Below are 8,557 nucleotides of genomic sequence, written 5' to 3' on the forward strand. Positions count from 1 at the left end.
CAGACAGTTTTGGACTCAAGTGATTTCTGCTGAAACTCTCAACACGTTGGAGGTGAAGATTTATTTTCTTCTGAATGTGAAAAAGTGTGAAAACTGTCCCCAGTTTATCTGCACCCTTCCTAACCAACGAGCCATTAATCTTCATTCACAGCCGAGTGTGGTCTCCGCTGTCAACGTGGACGCTAACGACTCCAATAAAGTGTGTTTTGTTTTTATCCCCCCCCTCAGTGTCAGTGCTGTAAACTTCTCCCGGCACATGTCAAGTGTCTGCTGAGGAAAACATGAGAATAAATCTTCAGCCTTGTAAAGACTGAGGCGTGTCTGCTTTTGATTTTGCTAGTGTTCCAGCGTCTGGACTCGTTCCTCACCGTGACATCACTGACCTCCGTCTGACACGCCGCCGCCCGACCCGCCCGACCCGCCGTCTCACCTTTTCTCTGAGATAGTTACTGAAGGTTACGACCCCATTATGAAGCTGAGGCGCGTCACCGGGCGGGAGGACGGAGGAGGGAGAGACGCTGGAGGAGCAGATCTCCGCCAATGTCAAACAACACACACCAGACTTCAGAGGAAAAAATGCTAATTCATAGTTAATGATCTGGATCCAAAACCAAAATTTAATGGGAGGTAATAACGTGGGAGTTGTAGATTGGAGGAAACACAAAGCATCTACATGTCAGAGGAAACTTGATGTTTGTGGCATTTACTCCACTTTACATTTGTCTTGACAATAAATGACTGTGTAAAAGATTCACAGCTAATCCATTAAAATGAACTGATTTCACTGCAAACTTTCTTTTTTTGTTTTAAATCTTCATGCGACGTTAAAAAGAGATGAAGAGGCGACTCTCTCTTCTGTGTTTCATGCACTTTTCTTTTTAGCCTGTATTTTTATTTGCAGATCCAGGATCTGCTCCACTCACTGTCGGCTGCTTGTAATGTCAGTGACATGGTTTATTTAAGCTGATCCCAGTGCAGCAGTCATCGTGTCTCACTCTCTATAAAAGGAGAAAATAGATTTGAGAAAAATGGACAATGAGATTAAGAAAAGAGAAGATATGAAGAGGAGGAGGGGGAGGAAGAAGAGCGATAATTACACTGATAATTCACTTTATTTCATGTCAATCAATAAAATTTAGTGCAGTGAGGTTTTTGTTTAAGTCATTAAAGATGTTTAAGATTTAAGACGATTGATTGTTGTGAACGGACTGTGAGCCAATATTCACATCATATTAAAAGAACATTAAATAATACAAGTTATATAAACACTTATAATATGGAACGGGAAAGTAATTATTAACTGAAATCTAATAACATAATTAAGAAGTTAATTAATTAATTTAAGGCCCTGAACTATTTTCTCAGTCGGTGTCTTACTGTGACTTCGACTGATTTTCTGCCAAAAATTCAAACAGTTCTGGAAATTTCATGTGACAGATTTCTGTCAATTAATCTGATCACGTGTCGGACCACGTGATGAAGCTGATTACAGGATTTGATTGTTGCTTATTTAGTTATGAATATATATATATATATATATATATATATATAATATTCATGCCGAAATAGCAAAAAACTTGACTAATTACAGCTTCAGAAATTAAAAAAATTTGCTCGGTTTTCCCCTAAAACACACATTTCCAGATGAAATACTTTGGATTGCAAGGAGATTAATAAATAATTGCTGATTTATTTGATGGTAAACAGTTTTATCAATTCTTAAATCCGAATTAAAGACAGATACAGGATAATAAATAAACAAAACCAGCTCAAACCAGCTCACGTGAGCGAAGCGGATAGAATAGATAGATGACAGTAAAAGCTTGTTCTGCATGTTGTACCACTGACCCTGTTCTACATCAATCTGAGAGTCTGCTGCTGCTTTCAATACTGGTAACACTTTCAGTTTCTCTTTGCATGAGACGACCTGCAGAGGAAACACAGCAGAGCCTGATGATGATGATGATGATGATGATGAAGAAGAGAGAGGGACAGAGAGGACACATTCGAGAGGTCAGAGGTCAAAACTGTGAAGTCCAATCAGTCTGAGCAGACTTCCTGTTTGCTTCCTGACCTGCAGGAGAATCTGTCATAGAAACATGAAGCTGCCTGGAAAATCCCCAAATACTGAACTATGTCATGTGATTGGTTTTTAGGTCAAATTCACTCATTATTTTATAACACAGCTGACAAAAAGTCGATTAATCAATCAGCTGATCGACGGAAAATGAAATCAATGACTCATTTTAGTCAAACAAGTGACAGTTTGATGCTTTTCTTTGTCATTTATCGAAGTAATATGAATCTAACAACGACTGTTGGTTGTATAAAATGTGCTATTTCAAATACGTCACCTGTAAGACATTTTGTTACCACGACAACGGATGTCCTCCAACCTGTGGAGACGCTCCTGAAGTAGCGCCCTGAGTGGTCGTTCAGGTTGGAGGACGTGTGGTGACATCACAGGAGAGACTGTTTTCTCCACGCCTGAAGAACTGACCTTTACGTGTCAGAATTCCCCTTTTTTTGTGTGTTTTTTTTTGTTTAAGGGACTTTTTTGAAGCCATAAAAAAAATATTTTTTCTGATCCGCTGTCACTGTGGTTGAGATCTGGTTTAGTTCAGGGAAGTAAAACTACCTGGAGACGGTTAAGGAAAGGTCAGAGACCATCTGCGAACCATTAACTTCTGCTTCTGAAACACTGGCAGCCTGAACAAATCCCCAGCGCTGATATCTGAACGTAACCAGAGGTGACCGTCAGGCAAATACTCGGGGCCCCCCAAGGGGAAAAGGGGGCCCCTGATCACCCCTCATATTGTCACATTTTGCAATGACAACTATAAACCTCCCATAAAGACGCTGTACAGCACACTGCTGTCACCCCAACCCCCCCCCCCCTCTAAGTGGGGCCTGTGATGTGTGCTGTAACCAGCCTCTACTCACTGCCTGCATGTGAGGCGTTCAGGGACAATAAGGAAAGGAGAGATGAACGTTAACTCTGATAAACGAGTTGTTCTGATATGAGCAGCTTCAGTGTGTGAGACGACAACAGATCATTTTCATCCTCCATGAAAACCTTTCATTTTACACCATGAGCCCAGAATGACAAAGTGCACATCCAGCAGCTGAGCTTTGTTTTTGTTTTGTTTTTGTTTTTTTTGCCGTTGACCTCAAACAGCTCTTCACTGGGTGACTGACCTTGAGTGCACACACACACACACACACACACACACACACACACACACACACATACACACATACACACATACACACATACACACATACACACACACAGCTAAATAAACAAGCTAACAAGCTAATGAGAAGCCAGGTAGAGACGTGAGCAGGAGGAAACAGTAAGTTCAAAAACATTCATTAAAAAAAGTCTCAGATGTGAAGGTTACTTTGTCCGAGGACGATTAATGAAACACGACTCCGGGTTCGCCGACCCTCCTGCTCGGCTCCTCTTACCACCATTTTTCTTCTGTTGTCAACCTGGCAGAGGTGACTCGTCAGGTAATGGCTTCCTCAAACAGCTGGAGGGGGGGTCAAGGGGTCATATGACAGCAGCCTCCGGCCAAATCAGCCGCCGCGGAGCGCTCTGCATTCCTGAACGTCTGCGGATTGTTTGATATCGGATCACGCCGATTCGCTCTGTGGCCTTTTCACAGCGTCACCTTTACTTCTGACATTTGTGGCTCAGGAGCCGACGTTCTTTCTCTTTTCCGCTTCGGGCAACAGATGAAACAACGACGAGAGGCTGTGAAGTCGGTCCCGGCTTCATACTAACATTTGAATACGGCAGATTGGGTGTAAATTTAACATCAAAGAACAGGTGTCCATCACTCCTACCTGCATGACTCAGGCTTTTCAGTGTAAAAGCTGGAGCAGATTTTAAACATGATGTCACTGTTTGGCTTCAGCCTCGTCCTGCACATCATCTTTTTCTAGGTTTTTTTTTTTTGTGAGAAACCTGAGTGTGCACCCAGGTGTGCTTCACCGGTTTCTAGCCTCAGGTTTTCACCTACAGGTCCTCGACCTGAACGAGCAGGCGTCAGTCAGAGACGGAGCCATGTTGTTTTCAGCTCGTCCGTCCGTACATCCCATCCTCCCATCTCAGTAACACCTTGAAGGAGCTTCTTTAAATTTGGCGCAAGCGTTCACCAGGACTCAAGGATGAACCGATTAGATTTTGGTGGCTAAAGGTCAAAGGTCAAGACCATGGTGACGTAACAAAACATGATTTTAGCGATGTGAATGCGATATCTCTAGACCTCCTCACGGGAGTCCCTTCAAATTTAGCACAAATGCCCATTTACAATGAAGGATGAGCTGGTTAGACTTTGGTGGTCAAAGGTCAAAGGTCAGTGTGACATCACAAAACACCTTTTCACACAGCAATTATGACACACAAATGATTAATATTTTACATGACTCTGGATAAACAGGGATGTGACCTGAAACTAGTCTGAGTGGCGGAGGGATACAACAACGACCAACAGGAGTGCCTCCTGACAGCGGCAGGTGTACTGGATCTTGGTTGTCACGGTTACAATAATAAACATAGTGGCGTACCTACCTGACTGTAATAACAGTCATGGCTTGGTGAGGTTCAGGAAAAGATCGTGATTGTTGTTAATTTAAGTACTTCTTCAACATGAGACGATCTCGGTTGTCATGGTTACAAATAATAACAACACTTTGACAACACTTTTCCCTCTTGCTCCCGTCATAATCACTACGACCACTAGATGTCACCTAGCAACAAAACGTAACTATGGGTCATAACGACCTGCCGCACAGACGACCTGTGGGCTCGTCTCGTTTTCACGCTTGATTGAAAACAATTCAAGCGGCATTCCTCCATCAAACGGTGAGTAACGACACCTCGTCCTCTCTTGTCTGAGAGATTCAAAGACTCATGATTCAGCCGGAGGGAAACCCCGTCATCGTCCTCGTCAGGATCCTTCTCCCCGTTATCAGCAGACGCAGCTTCACCCTCCACTCTGGTTTAAAATACAAGAGGACACATCCGTCATCTGGATTCTTGCCGCTTGATATCCCTTCAGCTCTGGCCGTCCAACCACGCACAGATAACCGGCGCGCCGAGGGCAGAGCCGGTCGCGGCGGCCGTGTCCGTGCTCGCTGCAGAGAGGCTCAAAGTCTGAGTAACAAGCTGCACGGTGACAGGATCGCACCGCTGTGGACGTGTGAGTGAGCGAGGCAGAGATAAGGCCTGTTCACAGGGGACGTGTATTATGTGAGGATGTCGTGTAATTAATGAATGAAGCTCTGCAGCTTTGTGTTTCATGAGGAAACACCTTCCTGACCGAGTCCACTGCTGCTGCACCGACGACGAGGCAGGAAATGAAGAAGAAGCAGAAAGTAAGAAGAGCATGAAGTTAATTAATTCAGCAGGTAATTATTATCACTTTTATCAGTGGGTTCCCCCAAATTACAGGAGACAATTTACAATTTACACTGGAGAACCTGATGACATCCGATATAACTGATTGATCGTTTAGTCTGTAAATGGTTCATAAAAATATTCAGTTTACTGCAGTAAAAAATGGCAGCAATTCTTCCCGTTTAAGAACCACAAACTGTTTTGTATTTTTTGCTTAAAAATGACCTAAACGATTGATCTGCTAATCATCAATATGGCTGCCAATTAATAGTTGAATTTATTAACTGTTTCAGCTTTAATGCAGTTTGTTTCATGATTGATCCTTTTGATTGTTCAGTGCAAAAGTCCCAAAAAACAAAAATGTTGAATTTATTATCAAAGGAGACAAAGAAAACCTCAAATATTCACATCTGAGCAGCTTAAAAAATAACTTTAAAAACTGCATCAGTTGTTAAAATTGTTGTCCGTCTGATTCCCTTCATTCATTCTTGTGGCCATATTTCTGTTTCTCTGTAGTGATGCTTAATCCCGCCTACAAAGCTCTGATTGGTCCGAACCAGGAGAAGAAAACACCAGACCTGTCTGAGTCACTAATCAAATCATGACATGGACGATTTGATCCCGAGGTTCCTCATGTCTCTGACGTCGATCTGTGTGTGACGCAGATTAAAATTTTTAAAAATATTTTTATCACTAAAACAACAGAGTCATCGGCTCCCAGAGAAACGTGGGTACAGTAGATGGACAGATTAGCACAGAGCGGGGTGGGGGGTGTTTGGGGAGGTGTCCCGTGTTGTTTGGGGTCAGCGGTGTTTGGGAAGTCTCGGCCTTTGTTCAAATCTCATCAAGTGTGAAAAACGGGGGCAGGCCTGAGGCCCCCTGCATCATCTCTCCGCTCCACCAGGTCATTCGGCAGAACAACCCAACACCACGAAAGGACACATTAACCTTTAGCTTGATTGCTGACAGTTCTCACTCACACGAACAGGGCGACAAACAGGGATATGATGATGCCAGGCCGCTATTCACACTTTTACAGTTTGGAGAAGTCCGCAGAGACGTGCGAGTGGAAAAAGCATCATTTCCTGCAGAGATCAACAACTTAACAAGCAACAGTGATGTTTTCTTTTTATTTATATATACAGTATATCCCTGGAGAACTCAGTGTCAGAGTGTTAGGACACAAACACGCCCGGCAACAGTGATGGAAATCAGGACTTTATCATTCTGTCTCCGACAAACTCTCATATTTTTACATGTGATAGACATTATTAGACTGTAATCGACTCAATGAGACCAGGTCAGAACCTTGTACATGTCCGGACCGTGGTGTATTTGCATTCTGCCTGCTTGTTCACGCCAAATAACACTCAGCTAACCAATGGTGTAACTTCATCACTCAGTCAGTCAGCGATTATTCTATTAAATACAAAATAGCTCTCTGTAGAGAGAAATGTTTATATTCCTCAATGAAAAAGTTATTTTTTGTATCATTACCTACACTATGTTATAATTGGAAACTGGTATTACACACAGACCCACAAACTATTTTTTATTTTTGAATATTTGTCCTATTTTTCCATCAGCATCAGCACTAGACTGATAAACATTTTTTTTTTGTTTAGGGCTGAAACTAACAGTTATTTTCATTAACGATTAATCTTCTTGATTATATTATATTCATGATTGATCCTTTTATATTTAAAAGAGTGAAGTTTCTAAGAGTCTAAGTTGTCTTATTCAAATTGTTGTTCTATCAGTGCAAAGCTCCCAAACACAAATATATTGAATTCATTATCGAAGGAGACAAAGAAAACTTTAAATATTCACATCTGAGCAGCTGGTATCGTTCAACTTTGGACATTTTTAATTAAAAAATAACTTTAAAAAATGCATCACTTGTTGAAATTGAAATTAATTTCAACTTCATTAACTTAATTCTCGAGGCCATATTTCTGTTTCTCAATAGTGAGTCTTAATCCCGCCTACAAAGCTCTGATTGGTCCGAACCAGGAGAGGAATAAAAACCATCAATAAACACAACACCAGACCTGTTCTGACCTCATTTAGACTAATGACCAGCAACAGATGGCACAGGTTCACGTTTCATACTTAAGATGGTGACTGAGTGTTTGGCTGCAAACAGCTTAAAACAGGATCTGTAATCTGAGCCGAATCACTGCACAACCTCCGGTGACGTCGAAACTGGAGGTCACACTCATCAGTCAGCTGACTAATCACAGCACTTTAAACAAATATTTATTTTTAGATATTTGCTTTTTGGTTAAATAAGAGGATTTTTAAGGCGGAAACGCGTTGACCAAACGCTCTCTGCTACAGTAGTGACTGCTGACTCGTCTCGATCCAGGACAACAGGTTACACTTTAACTTGAAACTCAAACATGACCTCTTCTAAAAGCTCTTACCCGCTTCATTAACTCTTAAAACTGCAACAGCTTTTTAAACTGAATCAATAATAAATTCTTTCCCCTTTTAAATGTCTGTCACGCACAAACAAGAAGAGACGCTGGCAGCAACACCAAACCAACTTAACAGTCCTATAAAATTCGCATGATTACTCTTTCCTTTTCTCTGACATCACTTTAATTCACCAATAACATTCCTGTGACGCGTTCACATGCTGGTGGGAAAGTCCAGCGTCCGGGAATTCCTGGTTGGCAGCGACGCAGCATTCATGTGCAGCCAGTGATAAACTGATTAAGTCCATAATTTGGTAATTTATCAAACAATATTACGGTTGACTTCAAACACAAACCAATGACCTAGATGACTGAGGACATTCAGACGTCTTGCTGAGCGTTTTGGGGATGAAGACCCTCAGAGAGAAAAGGTCTTCAAGTATCTACAACCACGTCCAGTCGCCCTCGATTCAACTGTTTCTTGGAAAAACTAAAAAGTACCCGCTGTGTTTTTGTACGAATGTGCGCACAATTAAATCATCAGTTGCAACGAAAGCATTTATCAAAAACAAGAAGTTAAAAATTTCCACTGAAAAATAAATGGGTTTCCACGTTTGGAGGACGTGTTGGCCATTTTAAAACCTTGTTTCATTTCACTTTAACATGAAATATTTCACCATTTCCATGTGGGCAAGGCCACAATGAGTGATGATGGACGCCCCCCCTCCCC

The 8,557-nt window shown here is 41.9% G+C and overlaps 1 protein-coding gene and 1 long non-coding RNA gene across 5 annotated transcripts in view; both read right to left on the reverse strand.

Annotated features, from left to right (window-relative positions):
* The window catches only part of dbn1 (drebrin 1), a 90,732-nt gene that overhangs the window by 81,151 nt on the left and 1,024 nt on the right, over window positions 1–8,557 (reverse strand). The gene's annotated exons all lie outside the window — the stretch shown is intronic.
* Window positions 814–4,427, reverse strand: LOC147819046 (uncharacterized). Its single transcript, XR_015437331.1, has 2 exons — window positions 3,405–4,427; window positions 814–1,927 (listed from the first exon to the last, which is right to left on the reverse strand). It is a non-coding gene; the product is annotated as an uncharacterized LOC147819046 (long non-coding RNA).

This window comes from Seriola lalandi, unplaced genomic scaffold (assembly GCF_002814215.2).
Source record: "Seriola lalandi dorsalis isolate HSWRI2012SDOR001 ecotype SW California unplaced genomic scaffold, Sedor1 jcf7180002054343, whole genome shotgun sequence".
Lineage (NCBI taxonomy): Eukaryota > Metazoa > Chordata > Actinopteri > Carangiformes > Carangidae > Seriola > Seriola lalandi.